The sequence below is a fragment of the Ammospiza nelsoni genome, chromosome 7, assembly GCF_027579445.1.
Source record: "Ammospiza nelsoni isolate bAmmNel1 chromosome 7, bAmmNel1.pri, whole genome shotgun sequence".
Lineage (NCBI taxonomy): Eukaryota > Metazoa > Chordata > Aves > Passeriformes > Passerellidae > Ammospiza > Ammospiza nelsoni.
The window spans coordinates 16857008-16877264 of NC_080639.1; the positions used below are offsets into that span (position 1 = coordinate 16857008).

The 20257-nt window shown below is 38.5% G+C and overlaps 1 protein-coding gene across 4 annotated transcripts in view; it reads left to right on the plus strand.

The window, feature by feature from the left end:
• The window catches only part of ZNF385B (zinc finger protein 385B), a 149978-nt gene that overhangs the window by 9770 nt on the left and 119951 nt on the right, over nt 1–20257 (plus strand). The window contains exon 1 of one of the 4 annotated variants that reach the window (XM_059476456.1): nt 13910–13952. The exons of the other annotated variants lie outside the window; for them this stretch is intronic. The gene's annotated coding sequence lies outside the window, so the exon portion shown is untranslated. Of the gene's footprint in view, nt 1–13909; nt 13953–20257 lie in introns of those variants that run through there. 4 annotated transcript variants of the gene reach the window in all.

Below are 20257 nucleotides of genomic sequence, written 5' to 3' on the forward strand. Positions count from 1 at the left end.
GGAGTAGCATTAGGCTTGGCGTGCTTTGTGTTTCACTGGTACTTGCTCAGGTATTGTCAGACTCCACTCCGGAGAACTTTGCTTTCTTTTAGACAGATTACATCAGAAACAGCAGAACCTTATTGTCAATTTGACACCTCAAATAGACTAATGGCACTCCTAGTCCCATGAGTAATGTGAAAGCACTAAGCACATATGGGTAGGGATACTTAGTGCTATAGTCTTATTCTATATAGTATTAAATGCTGACAATTAATATATGTTGTCTGTAAGTATATAAAATAAAGAGGGAAGTAATTCTTCTAAAAACTGCTGAAGCTTTAGAGAATAAATTCTATGGGGACTGGCTGAAAGAGAGCTGGGGTCAATAAGCTCAGAGGAGAGGAGGCTCAGGGGTGACCTTGTCACTCTTCTCAGCTCCCTGTTGGCAAGCTGTAGCCAGGTGGGAGTCAGCCTCTTCTCCCAGGCAACAGGAGAGACAGGATGGGGGGAAATGGCCTCAAGCTGCACCTGGAGAGGTTCAGGTTGGACATCAGGGAGAATTTCTTCACTGAAAGGGTAGTTAAGCACTGGAATGGGCTGCCCAGGGAGGTGGCAGTCACCATCCTTGGAAGTGTTCAAGAAAGAGCTGGCTATGGTGTTCAGTGCTATGGTTTAATGGACACAGGGATGTTTGGTCGAAGGTTGGACTCAATGACCCTGAAGGTCTTTTCCAACCTTAATGATTCTCTGTTTCTATGACTTTTACTAAACAAGGTTTGAATAAGGCCAAGTCTACTGTACTCAGGGACCCCTTCTCTACTGCAGGCAGGTGACAGATGCTCTTGAGCACGTGATATTCCTGGAAGGCTAGGCAAGAGCCCCCTACACTGGTATTTTCTTCCTCTTTCAAACAGGTTTGAGAAAACGTTTCAAACAACCTCTGCTGTCTTTCCTTGGCTTGTGCGTTAGTCTCACGATCTCATGAATGTTACAAAAACAGCTTAAGAAATGAGAGAATGGAAATTTACAAATTTCAGCATCAGAGAAATTTGCATTGATGATCAGTAACAACAGATTTTGACACAAGTAATGTCAACATCTGATTATGTTGTCAACTTCATAATTTGGTTATATTGTCAGCTATGCTAACTTGATAGATTTGTTGAGTCTCAATTGTCCTCATCATAATTGCAATCTATTATGTAACTCAAGTAGGTTGGGGCAGTGGGAGGCTGACAAAACAGGTGTGGTGTAATTCTTGTTTTTACCAATTTCAGTGAATTTGCATTAGCCAATATATCTGCATATAACTTGGTGGTGGGGTGTTCTTGCAGCGTGAAAGATCTGGAAAAACCACGCTATTGAAGGAACCCCATGCCCCTCTCTTATGTGTTATTCAGTTCTCAGAAGCTTTTCACCTTTTTTTTTCTTAACTGTAAATTAGAATATTGATTAAGTTTCTGTATCACAGTTTTTCAAGAAAGGATCTGACTATTTTTTAAGTTGAACATCTAGATCTTGAGCAAGGATAGACCTTCCTTGTTGTTCAGAGGGGAAGATTTACACTGACCTGGCTTGGCGAGTGTTTACCGATGGAGGAAGCGCGCTGGCGTTAAACCCCAGCCCCAGGAGGCAGACGGGCTGCAGGGAGCCCGTGGCTGGCAGGGGCTCTGGGGTTTGCAATCTCTGGGTGCAGCCCCACGGCTGCTTCCTGCCTCACACGGTTATCGCAGGGCTGTTTGCCATGTGCTGCTGATAACCATGGGAATTGTCACGGGCGGTTAGGAGCCAACATCATGCTTCATGCTGAGCATGGGGCTTGGCAGGTTTGCTTTTGTGTGGTTCTGCCACGTAAATGCCTTTGTAACATCAATGTGATGGAGTGGCTTACGTTTTTACAGAGCTGGAGATCACATTTTGTGTGACACTGAATCAAAGCTTTAGATGTTTCTGATTATGTATCTTTTTACTATACGTATATGTTCTTGAATCTGTTCCTGTCACTTATTGTTGCTACTGTTGTATGGCTTCTTCCATCTTGTGAGAACCCTCAAATTCCTTTCATGTCAATGACTTGTTGAAAACAGCTGATTTATTTTTAAATTTCTTATAAGCTTGAATTAGTGGCTCTGGGCCACAGAAATACCTTATGTTGTTTAAAAGGATAATTTCAGGTTGAATTTCCAAATGGGCTAGTTTGTAAAACCCAGCTCTGTTGCTTTTTAATTGTCAGAATCTCTCTCAAATGCTTGTTACTAGGATTTATATTTCATGTTTTTTGGTAAAGCCATAGGCAGAACTTAATTCACTTTTCAAAAGTGCTGCCAAATGCTTTTCAGAATTAGTAGTGAATATTAAAAACTTACTTGAGATTGCTTTGGATCTTTCGGGTTGCCGAAGTGTGAGCGGTGGCTTTTGTGGGCTGACTGCAAGCAGCCCTGCTGGTTCCTGTCGCTTCTGAGCTTCCTCTATACCTGCCTCTTTCCTGTTCCCTCAGGCAGCTGCAGTGCCTTAGTCTTTGGTCTTTCTTTCAGCAGCTCTATTTCTTGGCTCTTTTAATTTCTTGACCCCTGTGTTGGCTTGCTGAGCTTAGTATGTGTCCTGTGTGTTTGACCCATGCCTCCCTTCCTGACTGCAACATAGTGCAGCAGATTTCAAGAGCAGCCAGCAACTCAGAGTTTCTTAGAATATCCCAGTAAAATAAAAATCACCCTATGGACAGCACTCCATTTTTAATGAAAATTATTTTGGGCCCCTTTGCTAGTCAGTGAAGCCTGAAATAAAATTCACACACCCTCTTTTTCTTTTTTATTTAATAGAAAAAAAGAAGAATGCTCTTTAAAAATAAAGCTCACTTGTCAAACTTGGGTATAATTTAGAGTGAAAAAACATTTGTTCTTCCTTTTTAAGGTATTTAGAGGGAAACCACAGTTGGGAAAATGAAGGGTAAGATTACTGTATAAGCACTTGGCTATTCCTTGCAGTTACACATTGAGAGTGATGAATATGTATACTTTTAAAGAAATGTATATTGGCAATGATTACTCTGAGATACATTCTCTTGCATTTGATGAATTGCTTTAGTAGCTACAATTATTAGATCTCTGAAAAGAAGGTGAAGAAGGAATAGGAGTTGAACATAGATCTGCATATATCTGTTCAATTAAAAATCTTTTAAAGAAAAAGCTCCTGGAATTACAGGATCATTCTTGAGCTCTGTTTTCATATGGGCTTGGTGTAACAAGTTTCTCTACCTACAAATGGATGCTCCAGGTGTCAGAGTAATATTATGCATACTTAAAAGCCCTCTTGGGTTGTGAGGTATATATTTCAGTTGACATCTCTGCATCAGATTTACCTCTGTCCCTCCAAGTAAGAGCTTTTCTGACATGATTGCATTGACTGAGAAATCTGGTATCAGGAAACAGATTTTTAATTTTTTTTTTCCTCAAATGAGTATTGCCTTATTAGTCAAGGAATTCTGTAAATAGCCTGGAGTGTTTGCACTGAAATTTAAGGGCTAGATTTAGATAAATTTGTAACTAGTGTATGTAGAGATTTCCAGGGTTGTGAATTTCTGTCTTCAGAAGCATATCAGAAGTTGATACTTATTAGAAAAGGAGTTAAGTCAGTTTAAAGACTGTATACGAGACTGCACTGCAGTACAAGGCAGAATGATCTGTTATTGAAAAGGAAAAAAAAAAGGTGAGTCAGGGTTTCATGGGGCTTTCCTGCTAGGAAATGAAATATTGATGTTTTTTCAGGTAGTAGTGCTCAGTTCTTAGAGAAAATATCTATCTGCTGGAAACATCTTTTAATATTTTACAATATATTATACCAAGTGTGGCCAATTTTGGAGTTGTCTGATATGCAACAATGCAGAATTTTATGCTTAGCTGACTCTTTAATTAGCTCTCATTCTGTCTCATGATTTATAGCTTCATGACTCCAATGTAAAAAGAATATATGACTTAATGAAGCAGAAAGCTGCCGTGGGTTCCCACCTCTAGCTGCTTAGTGGTTTCCTGGAGGAAGGGGAATGGTTGTGCTGCAGAGGAGGAAGCTGTAAGCATCTCCTCATTTGTAAGGCAGGGATGTAACAGTGCGTGTTGCTATGACTTACAGCTGTTTGCCTCCCTGTCACAGACACAATTCATTAGAGTGAGGAGGGAATGTGGCTCTTGCATAAAGCATAAAAATAGCAGGTAAAGCAAGAAATGCAGATGTAATCTTTCTTGCTCAAACTGAGTTTAGTGCAGCTGTTTGAAACATCTAGAATCTAACTTTTTCCTGATCCTAGAGAAACAGTGTTTCAGTGTGATATAATTTCAGTAATGGACTGTAAAACCCTTAGTGGCCAACTGCTTTTCTTAGCAAAGGAAATCTGGGGAGGTGTTTTCCAATGGCTACTTTGACCATACAAATAAGTTTTTAGAAGAAAGAGGTGATTTTTGCAGTATTACTCTTACATTGTAGGTTTCTCTAGTTGTGCTTCTGTTAGTTTCACGTATTTGTCTTTACAGCAACTTTGATATAGCGGCTCTGATTTTCTTAATTCCAGTACCGTATATTCAAATCAGTTAATTCTGGATTCTTATTAGTTCAAGTGGTCTAAGCTTGGCTTCTCCAATGGAAGGGAGGAAAGAATCAGGGATATCAGAGAAATGATCTGGCTTCAGCCTTCTTTGGATCTCCAGGAACAATTTGGTTTCTATTGGGGCAGCAGCTTTCAGTAATTACTATGGGGAGCCCTCTGAAATACAGGAGCAGAATGAAGCCCTTTTTTTTTTTGTTTTATGGTGTTAAAGAATTACCACCTTCTGCCAAGAGTACACTAACATTACAGGTATGTTTCTGGCACCTGTGTCTGATGCAAACAGATATTTATTTCTGAATCTCCTGTGATCTGTATCCATTTCCTAAGTATTTCAGGAAGTGACCATTCCTTATTTAGCTTGTGGTCCTATCTCTATGGGCCCGCAAAGGCTGGAACCTTTCCTGGCTTGCATCTGAGGGCTGGGGTTTGCCCTTAGAGTTTTCTAAGTACCTCTCCCATTCCTCATTCCCTTCCTCTTTCTCTCTTTCTTTTCTTATTTTTTTCCCCCCTCTTGTGAAGTTTGGACTTGCTGCTCTTAATCTGCTGGAACTGTGTGGTACCTTTTCAGTTTATACATGAATTACTGAGTTTGTAAAAGAAGACAATTACCTCCTCTCATGATGGGAGATATGGCTTCTGACATAAATTCTGGGGTTCTCACAGAGAAATGTTTTGCTGTTGCCAGGTGTTTATTGATTAAATAAGGATTAGTAGAATTTACAAGTAGTTCCTTCAAATAGCTGGTTACTTTCTCACATTCATAAAATTTCTTTCAGTGTTTCTGGACTTCACAGTCTCTTCTGGAACCAGCACTCTTTGGGACAGCTGGTCCAGGAATTTTTAGGTATCTAGGGAAAAAAATAACAATTCTCCCAGACTCTTTCCAATCTCCTCTAAGCACTTGTAGTGGCTGTAATTGTACATAAGGGCTGTGGAAATCATTGTTGCATGTGGCTTTTGGACTCTCGCACAGTCCATTTAAATGCCAGTGAAAGAGAAAGTGTGCTTTGCTGTTTTACAATTGCAGTTTGTGCTTACTTCATGTTTGCACTTAAACACAAGTACAATATTCAAGGAAATATGCAACTTTATGAGTTTCTGGTAAAGGTTGAGAAATTAGTGAAAAACAAAGATTACTGCTCTTGGAAAGCTAGATCTGTATTTGGTAGTTTGTTAGGTTATAATTTCAGAAGTGAATTATAGAAGTTTTCCCATCACTTTTGAAATTGTTCTATCTTCTGGGAAATCTCAAACAAGCTGTGGTTTCTGCTGGACCTTTCAAGGAGGCTGTTTTGTAATGTGTAATGGGGATCTTGCTCAAAGTACAAGGAACATCACAGGGCTATTTTCGGAGCAGAGTAAGGAGCATACATGGCATTCACTGAATGAACTTGGGTTCTTTTTAAACATTTTTTGTCAGCGTGTGACTCTGTTTTAAACCAGGATTTTGGTGGTGGTTCCTGATTCTCTGTATGTGTTTGTGAGCTCACTCATCACTGCAAGGTAGGCTGAGGTCACCTACTGAGAGCAGCACTGCCTGTGAATGAGGGCACCATGACAAAGTGAACTTTTGCCTTGTTAATGACCTAAACTAGAAAGAGTTTTACTTAATATGAAATACAAGCACCTGTGTTGAGGTATTTTAAGTAAACACATTTATATTTGTGTAAGTTAATAGCTACAAATGCTATTAAGATAATCCAGCTCCTTAATTTTTCTCTGTTAATGTTTTATCCAATTCTGAGTTTTCCTGGCATAACTTTGAATATGATCAGTTCTATTTTACACAGTGGTATGTTTTCTATGGAGTTAGCATTTTTGTCAGTGAGAAATATGTATGTTGGTAAATATGTGATTATAATACCTTTATGTACAAAGCTGTTTGCATACTTGCTGTCACCATGAGGTTATTACTGAACTGTTCAACTGTTTTTATTCCCAACTCTGGCATTTTGAGAGGAACAAATACATTTGACTGGGCTCCAGTCATGCATCTACAGTTGCATGTGTGGGTCCCTCCTTTTCTAGGGATGTGGTCACCGATACACCTGTGCAGAAGCATTTGTGAGTTCAGAGCCTAAGCATATTACTGCTAAATGTAATTAGATGCTAGACTTGCCCTGGAGCACAGCTGCTTCCAAGTGTCACTCAAGATTAACTGAAGAACAGGAATGATTAAGGACACTTTACCTAGTGAATATTTGGAAATCTGTTCTGAGGAGGCAGACTTTTAAAATTGATACCCAGGGACTGTGAGCCATTACTGAACATGTAACTCGTTACTGAAAAATGAGTTTGAAAGTGTTTCTCTTTTAAAAAATAATTACTTTTTCTGTGAAATAATGTGATCAAAAAGCAGTGTCTATATATTGGAATAGTGATTATTTTGCTGCTGATTTTGCTGAGCGGTAGTGTTTGCTAATAAATCTATCTTCGTTTCTTGTATAAGAAATTTGAAATGAGAATCTGAAAGGCAGGGTCAGTGTGATCAAATCAAGTGTTTCCCAACTTGAATGAAATACTGTATTAAAATGGCAAATAATGGATGCCATACTGGCCCTGTTTAGGCTTGCTGTGTTTTAGGAACCTTGGGATTAGTGTTTATCTGTCCCATAAAGGACACAAATCATTTAGATTAGAAGTAATCTGATTGTATTGAAGTACAAATTATAGCACAAAGGCCATTCAAGTGGGTTAAGTGACCAGGGTTGGTAAACACCATATGACTGCTGATTGGTCGATGAAAGAGTATTAACTGAAAGATAATGATGGATTTTAATCCAAATCTCTAAAGCGCAACAGCTGTAGTTCCCAAATGAGTTCACTCACTGACAGAGTTTTAGGACACTGATTATTTGTTCCTGTTTCTCTTCCACAACAATTACTTTGAAAAATTACTTATTTTTCCTGTATAGAATATAGCTATTTCACACAGCTTTCTTAGATTAGATTTGTCTTCTACTTTCTGTAAGTTCATTATGATTTTTTGCATTTTTTGTTGGAGAAATTGCAGTGTTTTTATTTCAGTGTTCTGTAATATGCTGGGGTAAATTGTTAGGGTGACTTGGTTTATGATGTCCTTTTTTTAATGTCTTTTATGAACATAGTATGAAATCTAGTTAATATTATTAAAAAGAAGGCAAACTGGTATTCCATATGAACTTATTTCCAGAATGCTTACTGATGTTAATGCCTAATGCTTATCACTGATAATAAATCTTGTGAATTTGTGGAGTTTTATTTATTTCAGAGTGTCTATATGTAATTTAAAAATTGAAAGTGTATAAAAATGACATTATGATATCCTAAAAATGAGAAATGGCAGCTGTTTAGGACCACAATGTAACATTGTTTAGGATGTGAAATGAAAAATGTAGGTAGACTCTGTTTATTAAGGACTTCAGTGTTGGGGCAATACTGCCTTTTTTGGGTTGTTGTTGCAATAAGAACTTTGGTGTGGGAAAGTTTCATATTCTCTCAAGTTTTCCCCTCAAATCGTGCTTGCCCTGAAATGTTCATTAAAGGAATCAGATGAATGTCTTCAAAAAGAAAGCAATTTAACTTTGTGGTTTTCCTGGTCCATCTGTCTATTTGCTTTTACAAGGTCAACAAGGAGACCAGATGAAGTGGTACTTAATATTGTTTAAAGTCTAAATAGACAGAAACATGAAAAATTGTTAAAGTTCTTCAGAATTATACTGTTTCATCTTGTCTGTCATTGTATTTTAAAAATGTGCGTGATAAAAACATTCCTCTATTGTTATTCAGGATTTATTTAGATAATCTAGATATGCCAGGAGCAAGCATTAGGTCAGCCTGTGTACTGTCCCTACAGGTTGTTTAGAGAGCAAAAATGGAGTCATTAGTACCTAAGGCATGTTTTGTCCTTTTCATGTAGACATGCCTAATGCTATAAATGGTGTGAGTAGGTATGGAACTCTTCCTTTGGATTCACACTATAATTCCAAATGCAGTCAGGAAAGCTGCCTGGTAAAGAAGCTAAGTCCTTAATATCCATTCCTTTGTAAGGATATGTTGGGATATCTCTGAACTCTAGTTGCATTCCTAGAGGAAAGCTACTGCTAGGGCAGATGAGTCTGTTTCTGCTGACAGCTGAGCTGGGCTTTCTTCATTCATTTGTTAGCTAAAAACTGATAAATACTTAAAAATAATAATGTGGCATTTAACTGACAATTTGGCCTAATGATTGAATTAGCCATTTTGCATAAGCTGAATTAATTACAATAGCTGTGGACTCTCACTTAATTGCCATACCTAATGAAGCATAATTAAATAAAAATTTGATTTGTATATTGTTTAGAAGCATTTTGTAAAATGAACTAGTGATTCCTAACCTTCCTGCTTTTCAGGATAAAGGAGCATTAATGCTGCAGTTGCAAAACTGATGAGTGTCCCTCTGGAGTTCAGGAAACTGATTTAATTAATGCTTGTGATGCTTTCACACTGACATGGTAGCAGAGAAGAGTTCTGGCCAGGGAAAAGGAGATCCTGTTTTGCTATGGAGAGACTTCCTTAGTCTTGGAAAATAAAGAAATTCTATTATCATGGAATGTTTTGGATTGGAAGGGACCTTAAAGGTCATCTAGTCCCAACTCCCTGCTGTGGATAAAGGGACACCTTCCCCTGGATGAAGATGCTCAGAGCCCCATCCAACCTGGCCTTGAACACTTCCAGGGACAGGGCATCCACAGATCCTCTGGGCAACCTGTGCCAGGGCCTCACCAGCCTCATAGTGAAGTAGTTTAGATTAGTTATAACCTAAACTACCCTCTTTCAGTTTAAAGTCATTTGAACAATCAGCCAGGGTTGACCCAAAATCAGTGCCTGGGCTGTATAACCAAATACATGCCTGATTGTTCAGGGTTTGTCCTGCAGGAAGTAAATAAGAACTAGAATTTTGGTTTGGGGTTTTCTTGGGTTTTGTTTTTTAAGTCTTATATTTCTTATGGTGATAAAGCATAACAGCAGTCCAGACCCTGATCAAGTGCATGGCTGAGAGAAGATAAATGCTGCTGCCTAAACATTAGCAGCTCTGAACATTCAAAAATCATCTCAGATCTAGAAGAAAATTGAAATAGGTTTCTCTTTAATTCCCTTCTAGTTTTTGAGCCTGTAGGGTTCATGTTTTCAGTCAGCTCTGCCAGGATTAGAAGGATATTTAAAAAGCTAGAGTTCCTGGGGATTTTTATGACTGCATGACCCAGGCTTAAGAAAAATGCCTAATACTGCAAGATATAATTCTGAGAGCTAGCTGTCCTGAATTTGTGAGTGGAGTGTCATAAGCAGAGGTGGCATCAGATCGATAACTGATTTTACGAAGTGACCCTCTCCAAATGTTTCATGTTCCAAAACCTCATGCTTGTGATGTCGACACAGGATGCATATTCAACCTGCTGGGTCTTTTAAGGCAGTAAGTGTGTTTAAAACTGTCTTTAACACAAACTGTGTGCTGTTATCAGCTATTCAGAAAAGGACAACTTGAGCATAGATCAGCTTGGTAAACCAGTGTGAGAGAGAAAGATCTTCATTAATTGGAGGATTTAATAACAGAATTTTTTATCGTAAGGATGTTTCATGTTACAAAGTCAAATGTTTGCACATTGAAAAAAAAAAATAATGGGTTTTAAAAAATTTCCTTATTCATAAAATGTTGAGGAAATGTAAAACTACCAAATGTCTCCAGGGAATGTGACAGCTTGGACAAGGGAGAGAGCTACTGAAATAAGGCATAAAAGTCAGCTTTACTGCAATCTTAAAGTTGCAGAGGGCTTTGAAAAGTGAATGACTGGAGAGAAATTTCTCCTGAGAATAAAATGGGCTTCTGAAAGATAACTTGAGCTGAAAATGCTTAAGTAAAAGCTTCTCGTTGTGCACCTCAGCATTTTCTAGTGTAAAAAATATATATTCTGCTCATGCTTTCATCTTCCTGGGGTTTATATTTATTCAGAGGAGATTAATGGCCAGTTTTATGTGTGACTGCCATCATCAGAAGTTTATCCCTTTGTAAAATGACTTTTTAAACTTTTTAGGGGAGGAGTATGCATGAATTTCTGTGAAGACTTCAAATAGATAGCTGTAAAATGACAGGTGGAATGATGTTTATATCCCTGAGCAGGTGCCAGCCCTGTATTCTATGCAGGATGGCAGCACAAGACTGACTGTGACTTGTATAATTTGATGACAGATCTTTTTGTCTTAAATAACTGGTATTGAGTTTTAAATGCATTTATGATTACCTGGCCATTTGATAAAGTCATGGGTTCTTCAGAGAGCTGCACTAGGATGTGTGGATTAGTGAACTCTGCGGTAGAGGAAGCAGTCTGGGGTGATTTAAAAGAGCTGACAGTTCTACAAACACTCATTTGAAGAAGGGTAAGCCAACATGCTTAAGGAGCTTAGAAAAACCACCTTGTTACCCCTCATTGCCTTTAGCTGAATGTCCTGTAGTTTCCAGATTTTTTTTTTTTTTTGTCTTATATAGTTCCTGCTTTTTCTCAGGAGCTGAGCTGTCATTTGCAGTTGGCTGATGTATTCTGTTCCCCTGCCCTTCATGGTCTGAATGCTGGGGGGGAGGTGATGCACTTGTGCTGGGCTGGAGGAAACTTCCTGGGGCATTTGCTCTGGGCCTCTGGAGGATCTCTGCAGGTGCAGCCGTGGGGGCTGTGGTGCTGGGGACAGTGTAGGGCCCCTGCAGACACCTTTGCAGCCCCTCTCCCCCATTACTGTGCAGCACAGGCCTTCATGATCTCTCATTTGTGTCCTGTTCTTCTCATGTTCATGATTTAAAGGCACTTTGTCCATATTTTGAAATTTTACTTCTTAAAGGTTCAGCTTAAACAATGTTTTTTTTTTTTTTTTCATCCAAGCAGACAGTGATGGAACCTTTATATTTGTGCAAGGGTTGATTCCCTGCCTGAGAAAGCTTTTCATGTACCTGGTGATTTACAAAGATGGGAAAAATGCTTCTGTGGATGTATTTTTCTACTTTCTCTGCTTGCTTTAGATATTTATCAATGTACAAAAAGAAATTAAATTAGATAACTTAAAAAGAATGCCTAGAATTATTTTATCTATCTTGAGTTCCTACTAATTGGTATGGGGGAAATGGTTGTGTTTTCTATTAACCATCTATAAATGGATATGACACATGAAGTGAGTTTATGCTGGTTGTGAAGCAGGCAGAAGATATCATACTAGTTTTGCTTTTTAGTAGTCTTTTCTTCTGTGTTTATATAATATATCAGTGAATGGGCAGGAGGAGAAGACTACAGAGAGGGTAGGAAAAAACTGGAACTGGGTGAGAACTGATGGAGGACCAGCAATCAAAATGATAACAGCATCATTTTGTAAATGATCACAAGAAAAGGAGGCAGAAAAAACATCCTGATGGCAAGGAAGAAAATTCCTAAAATTTTTTTCAGGCCAAGGAGAACTGTTAGTTCTGCAGAATTGCTTCTTGGTCTCAGGTTCCCTCTGAACTTGAGGGCCATATGTGCCTTTTGCCACTGATCACAGTGAGAATCCTCAGCTGCTCCCAGGTCGGTAGGTGGAACCAGCAGAACCTTGTAAGTTGTTCTTAGTGTACTGTGTGTCTTCCACAGTGCAACTTCCTCTTATTTTATTGGGCAGTTAGAAAGCTATAACCTCCTGAGTTGTCTGATCTAAAATAAACATCAACTAATCTAGTAGGTCTCAACAAATCTCCTGAACTTGACGGCAGATGGCACATGCTTTTTATTTAGCCCTGCATATACTATCTTGGTGGGTGGTAACTGCCTTAGGACAAAATCAGCATCCCACCAGTCACCATCTGGGACAGCAGATGATATGTGGGACTGTCATGAATAAGCATTCTGATGTTTGTAAATGTCTGAAGGAAGACACTGCTTGTTAACGTGGCAGTTGGTATGCAGTCACCTCCGTGAGAAGCACACTTGGTGCAGTCATCAGCAAAAGATGAATTGTGTGCCTTGGGTTCGTCTCTGGAATATGGGTGGGTGTAAGTTGAATCTTCCATAATTTGTTCATTTTGATGGCAAACTTGAATGGCTCTTATCTTGACAGACCTTTCTTTGTCACTGCTTTTGTGCTAAAAATTGTATACTCTTTGGTACTGTGTCAGCAGTATTATTTAGATGCCTACATCATAACCAATGCTGATAGTGAGCACAAGTGCATGGTATGAAATGTGCCCTTGCTTCCACAGTGTACTCTGAGTTGGTGGGGAAATGGAGGGGACAGTTTAGAAAAAAAGGTGTGAAATTGCTGCAAAAAACACTCCGTAGTTTTGTCCCAGATGCAGGAATGGAAATGCACATCTTCTGGCCCTCCTCTACTATGGGCAATGAGAGATGGGGATGACTGGGGTGGATCAGAAGCCAATTTTATTGAGAATATGGAGAGTTTATACAGGATTATGTTTTTGATAACAATTTCTCATTGGTTACACATTCTTCATGACATCAGTTACCTGGTAATCATTACAAAATTTCACAACCTATCTTTTGGTCACTTCTACACCAGGGAGCAGTTATCTGTGCCATGATGGCTTCTGCTTGATTAGGCCTGAGATATCAGACTCCTTTATCAGTTCTGCTGTACCTCTGTCTCACTCTCCACACTCTACTCCCATTTTACCTTGTCCCCTGAGCAAGATGCACACACAGACGTCTGAACTACAAGGAGATCCACAGGCCACTTGCCTCATCTTCTCTGTTCCTGGCTCTATGCACTAAGCTCCATCCTGAAGAGAAGTGCTTTGAGAAATGTTATTTGGAGCTGGTATTTTGGAGGGGCTGCTTGTAATTTATGTAGAATATTTTAGACAGTAAAGCTTCAGTCTTCTAATCCATCTCCTGTGGACTTTCTCCAGCAGGTCCATGCCCTTCTTTATTTGGAGTTTGCAGAGCTCTTTGAAACACTTGAAGGAAGTGACCTCTACTTTAGCAATTCAAATAGCTGACTTGACTTATTTTTTTCAGTGCCTCCTGAATACTTGGTGTAGAATATATACAGGAGTGCAGGGCTTAAAAAGTTTATGCAGCTACACAGTGTGTGATACTTGGGAGTGGGGCTGTGGGAGCCTCATCTCCAGTGGGTGCAGCTGTGCAGGACAGGTGAGCAGCATTGGAGGTAACGAGCCAGGGAGTGCCCAGGGGCACTGACCAACCACCACAGGGAGCAGAGGGCACACAGGTGCAGTGCCTGAGCCATGAGGGGCACACAGGTGCAGTGCATCAACATGAGGGTATAAAAGGTTGGGCAAAAGAGCAAGAAAGAGCAGATGCTTGAAGCCTTCTGAAGTGACATGATGGTCCTCTGTATGGGCAGACACCTGAAGCCTTCTGATGTGGTATGGTGTTACTCTGTTTGGGGGGAATGCTTAAAGGCTTCTGAAATTGCATGGTGGTGCTCTGTGTGTTGTGGCACTCTCAACTGTGACATGTGCTGGGACAAGTTTATGCAATTCAGTGGTTCTGGAATCGCCATTGGACCTTTGGTGTAGAGGTTTTGTGGTAGAGCAATATATTGCCTGAGTGTCTTCATGTATTTTTGACTATTAAATATGATATGCAAGTGGTATACTGACTTTATACAAATTGAATAACAAAAAGGAAGAAACCCAAACAATCTGCCACATGAACTCTTAATTTAGGTACTACCTTCAGATTAAAATGTAAGAATTAGGGTCCAAAAGTTTATAAAACCAGATGAGATTAAAGCAATAATATGGTTTCACTGGCTGGAAATGAGGAGTGTCTGCTAAATTTGTATGAGCAAATGCAGTCCTTCTCATGGCTCTTACTTGAGGGGATAGCAGAGTGGATTATTTACAGCATGGAAGCGCATGCATGTCCTGTTTCTGGATCAGCAAAACTAGTAAAAGGCTGGCTCTTCTTTTTTATGAATGGAGACATGTTTTTTAGTGTGGAATAAGGTATTCAGAATGGATTTTGCAAGCAACAGTCGCTTAAAGCCTGAGGTGACTGGCAGCTCTAGTTTAAGAGAGATCTGTGCATAAGAAGGAGGAATAAGGGAGTGGCTGTATCTTCAGCTTTACCAGACATCTCTCCAAGTTCAGTGTTAGCACAAAACACAGTCAGTTTTTGTTCCTTTAAACAGGGAAAAGAGAAGCAAAAGGTTAGGTTCAGGTCAGTGCTAACTTTAACCTGGCCTGCCTGCAGGTGGCTTCAGACTAGGTGATCCAATATTCTTATGGTCTGTTGCTACCAGCTGGGTAATATTCTTATAACTTGATCATAAAACTTCAGTAATTAATAAGATAAAGAAGATGTAACGTCCCTCTATACAATAAAGCAACATTGGTTTTGATATTTTTTCAGTTCCAAAAGGGAATCAGCTGTTTACACAGACTTTGACAGTACCTTATACATGATGATTAATCTGGGACCATCTTTTCAGGAGCACTTTAGGATTGACATCCACTTCCTCTCATCATGGTTGCAGTTTTCTGTTCTTTGAGCTCTTAGTGCTTCCAATCAAGCTGATAGATCTCAATCTCACATTTTTTCCCTGAATGTGGTGTGTTCTTTGTTCATGCCCAGCTATTATTTTCACACAATCATCAAAGTGTCCAAGAGTGCTTTCACAGCATTACCGGACTTTATCCTGAATTAATGATTTCCAGCACAACTTCTATTCAGCTCCTTGCATTGTCAGACTTAAGGAGAAGACAGCCATCTATGAGGCCTGACTTTCTGTTGTGGCTTCCTTTTGTGCTGAGATGAATTCTTGATATTTTTAAGAAGGTAGGAAATTATTTTTACTTCTTGAGACCAAAGATTGATTTACTTTTCAAATGTTATTGTGCTCAAGCAAGATAAAGTAACAGCCAGGTGCAAATACCCTGTGGGAACCTCAGATTATGTCAGCAGGTTTTCATCTTTATTTTTGCAAGTTTATGCCACGGACAACCGTTTTTATAAATAAAATAGTTGCTTCACTAGAAGTACCTTACATCTTGAATCACTTGTCTAAATAGTTAAAACCCATGTGTTTTGCAGTTGGCTTTATGTTCTCTTAAGCTTCTTAAATGTATAAAAATAATGTGGTGTTTAAAAAACCCCTATTTTCTGTGGTCCTTTTGTTATTGAACACAGAAATAATGCAACCTGAACACAGGTTGAAACTATATCCTCTACAGGATTTTCCCTTTATAGGTTTGTGTTCATCTCTTCCAAGCTGTAAAATCTGATGGAGATATATTTAATTAATGTTGTGTTAGTCAGTATTTTACTAGGGATAAATACAAGGAGTCCTTTGATTTAAATAGACTTGGATCCAATGCTTTGAAAGTTACAAGTAAAAATCTTAACCTAGCAACTTTGTAGAAAATTTTTAGAGGCACTATCGTTCAATTTATTTATTAAATTTGCAACTGATAATACAGTTCCCTGGTCTCAAGAAAGCAGATTATGGAAATGGGCAAAATTGAAAATATGCATAAGAAAACTCACTTGGCTAATTTCTACTTGGAAAAATTTAGTTTTTTAAAATCAAGCGTTTGCTATTAAAATAACTTGTAATTTTTGTGTTCAATCTGTTAAGGTATCCTATTTTATTTTTTTATTTTGATTTTTTCCTTTCTTTGTTCTTTTTTCTTTTTTCCCTGTGTTTGGCATTTGGGCATGTTTAACATTTTAATCCTGCCCATATCCAAGAAAGAGCTAATATAAGTCTCTCTATTTTTGTGATTTGGTTTTTTGTTCTTCCTGGGTGTTGCTTTACAGATATGGTATACTTGGGATTTAGGTCTTTAACATGAAACTGGAGTTCCTGGATGAAATAGGATGTAAATAGGATCAGATACATGATGGCTGGTATGAAATGGACTTTTTTTTTTTTATGAGGACTCTAAAAGACAGACTGGACTCTGGGGTACCTGATGGAGTTGTTGCAGACCTCATACCAGGGATGGCACTGTTGATATCGGGATCATTATAAGGATTTGTTAAAAAAATATGTTATAGAGAAAGCTAAGGGAGCTGAGTAGCCATTTTCCTGGAAGGTCTACTCTCCCTGATAGGTTTCTGCATGTGGTAGGGGAGGACAATGTCTAAAATGACATCTAAACCACGTGTTGGACAATTTGGGCATCTAAATATTCTTCTGTAATTAGCTAAGATTGCTTAGAGTGCAAGTTAACTGAAGGTAAGCCCTGGTTTAATGACATACTGCTGAGTAGAAGGCAGCAACTTGTCAAATGGTTCATCAAGCAAAATGGTATTATGGTAATTCTGTAGAACTATCTGTTTGTCTTGAAGCATAATCCAGGATATCTGTCTGGACTCCAAACTTGGGTAGCCTGCTTGGCAGCAGTCGGATGTGTTATGTCCGGTGAGGATACATCTCTTTGGCAAATAAACTGATGTGTAAATAGATCTGTGTTAATGCTAAGAGTGCCAGAAATCTGTAAGTATGAGGAAAGGATCAACCTTACAATTAGAGCTAACTGCAGGTATTGGCTCAAGCAACAGCAGTCACTGATAACCTCAGTGAGAGTCATTTCATTTACTCCAGTTTAGCTGAGCTCACAGTCTTGTGCAGCAGGTCACTTTTCAGGTTTCCTTAACATGGAAAATTTCAAGGCAGTAAAGCAAAGCAAAACACTAGCTACTTGAATGCTTCTAGTTTTCTGAATTACCTTGTGCTGAACAACTAATGTTTGTGTTGTGAAACAACCATCTGTTTTTATAGTTTGAAGAGAATCTCCTTCAAATGTTAAATGCTCTAAAATGTGTTAGTGAAGAGGCTGTCTGCCATTTGTTACCATTCAAAAGTTTTCATGCACAATGAAAGCAAGCTGAGTTTCTATTCCTCTTTTTATTGATAAACTAGCATCAAAATAAAAGCTAAAAAATTACTTAGCCCAGTTTGATCTGTGTACTGTGACCAATTGATTATTCTTTATCTGTCTTAAGAAATAAAAATGTGTTTACTTTTTTGAACCATCCAATTTTTACTGTAACTTTGAATAAAAACATGCCGTGTATTTTGAAAGCAGAGATGAAATACATAGCCAAGAGCTGATCAGGTATGGATGGGTGGGTAATAAATAGTTTGACAGGTGGACATGTTGCAGAATATGATGTCTCCTTGAGGAATTTCAGAACAAGATGAGGATTAAACATGGCAGTTCTCTGTTTGGGTTTGTATTGAAAGAAAGAGGAACACATCTTCAGAAACCAAACAGGTCCCTTAAACATATGGGGGATTTTTCAAGGCTGGCTTCAAAAGAGTCTCTAGTGCTTTTTTTAACTCTGTAGGATACTGTGCACAAGGCACTATGCATATGCTGTTCACCACAGTATCCCAAAAGAACTTGTTGCCCAGATGGTGCAAACCATATGCCTCTTGATAGTTTATCTGTGTTTGGGAAATAGTCTCTAAAAATACAATAAAGGTCATGAGACTCGTAAAAAACAGCTCTAGTAAATTTTTAAATAATGCTCTGGAGGTATTCAAAGCTGGTTTGTGTATTTTTTGGCGTTGGGTTTTTTTCTTTTGGGAGATGCGTATAAATGTTTTGTGGAGAGATGAGGAAGTAGGGAATCATAGCTGCTCAGTGTGAGGCCACAGCTCTTGAGGCATGTGTTCAGGCTTCCCTAGTTCAGTGCAGAGATAGTTTTTCTCCATTGGAGATGATCAAGAGGACTACAAAACAAGGCTGGGTCCTGTGTCTCTCTCACCCTGCTTCTCCCAGCTGTCTAAATGAACAATTTGGAAATGTAACAATACAGAAAGCCAGTTAATTTTGGTTTTTGTTCCCATGTCTTCAGCAGCTCATTTGATTATTTCCAAAAGCTAAGGGAGAAAATTCTCTTTGCTCATATGTAAGTTGTTAAAATAAGTTTTCTTTTTTGCTTACCTGGCACAGATCCACAGAGGAAAGGCAGTCTAATTACATTTTGAGCACAGTGGTTCTTTGAAGTATGAACTAATTAGGAATGGGCATTGCAAAAGTTTAGACCAGCACTCAGGAAAAGAATGCATCATGTAACCATCACTAATTCATTAGGATAACCAAAGCTTATTTCCTTTGAGTAAAGATTTGCACATTCTCACCTGCAGCACTGTACTATATATAATACTTCTTTGTAGCTCCTCTGAAAGCACAACTCTGTTTAAAAGTAAATTAGCTAGCCAAATTGAAAGGCTAATTGCCTTGAGCTTCAAGTACAAAGGATATCCACACTTAGATTTCTTTGCCTGCTGTAAGAGGCTGAGGGAGATGTGTTTTCAGAAATCCTAACAGGGTATCTCATTACACTTCAGAATTTTAATGTGGTGTCATAAATCACTAACTTATTCTTGCTCCAGTATTGTTTGCAGAATCTATTGAGATAGATCAGTTCTGTGTACTGGGGAGGAAATGTGATGGAGGGGCAGTCCTGTTTAGTCTGGTAACAGTTTATGTCAAATACCTGAGAAGGTCTTATACTGTACATTGCTTCCTCTTATGATGTTGGTCAGAAGAAAAATTAGTATATCTGGTTTGATTCATGACTTGTTCTTGAAAGAGCAAGACTGATGGGGCATACAATCCCTTCACAGACATAACATTTCTCTGGATCATTTCAGCTGGATATATGGATGCTCTTCTCTGTTTCCTGCTTTGTTTTTTCTGTTTTCCCATTCTCACCTTTCAATTTTTGAGTCTAATCTTTATTGAGTAAATACAGTGACAACCTTTGCAATGTGTATGTCCAGTGTGATTCACAGAATCACGTCCTTTTTGTATAGATAATTTTAATTTGTGGATATTGTTATGTATCAATTGCAGCTAGGACTCGGCTTACACTGTGCTGTATTAAGGTAATACAGAACTGGGAGTTTGCAGGATTGATCTAAAATATTTTCTCAATGTGATAATTCCCAACCCTTCTGCCTTTTAATGAACTCATTCTTGTTCTTACTCATACTCTTCAACTTCTAAATACTTCACAAACCTACCTATAACAATTACTCTAAATTACTTTTTGGTTTCAGAGAATGTAATGATTATGAAACTCCTCTTTATTCTCAGCTCACTGACTGTAGTCTCAAGTAGCTGCTTCTGTTACGTGATAATGTTATTGAGCTATGTGTGAACCTGAGGAATGAAATGGCTCTGTTTCATATCTGACCCCTGGTGGAGGGAGAGCAAGTACCACCCAGAACTCTTCACAACCTATCTGCAGGAATAAGCTCTTTTTGAAAGAGAAAAACACTTGTCAGATGTGTGCTTGCATAAATTTGAGTGACTAAAAAGTTAGAAGAATAAGAACAAAGTTGTTGATTTGTGGGGATTTTTTGTTTGTGGTTTTTTTTGTTCCTATTACAAATTAATGTGTATGTACGTGTTTCTTTCATAAAAGTTTAAAGCATTCAGATAGATAGCCTTCTAAAGAAAGATTAGCTTGTGCAAGATAAACCTCATTCATGGTGAGATTCTTAACACTGATTCAATGCAGAACTGTACTTGTGTGGGATGTTCTAGAACCATGACATTTCAAAGGTGTTTTCCCAACCTGAACTTTAAAGAAGAAAGGAAGGAGACAAAATTTGGAAAACAGTGGAAACTTTCCATGCGTGTAATAACTTGTTTAGTTTTTGAACAAATACATACACCAAAAGATGTGCTCATTTATGGTAAAA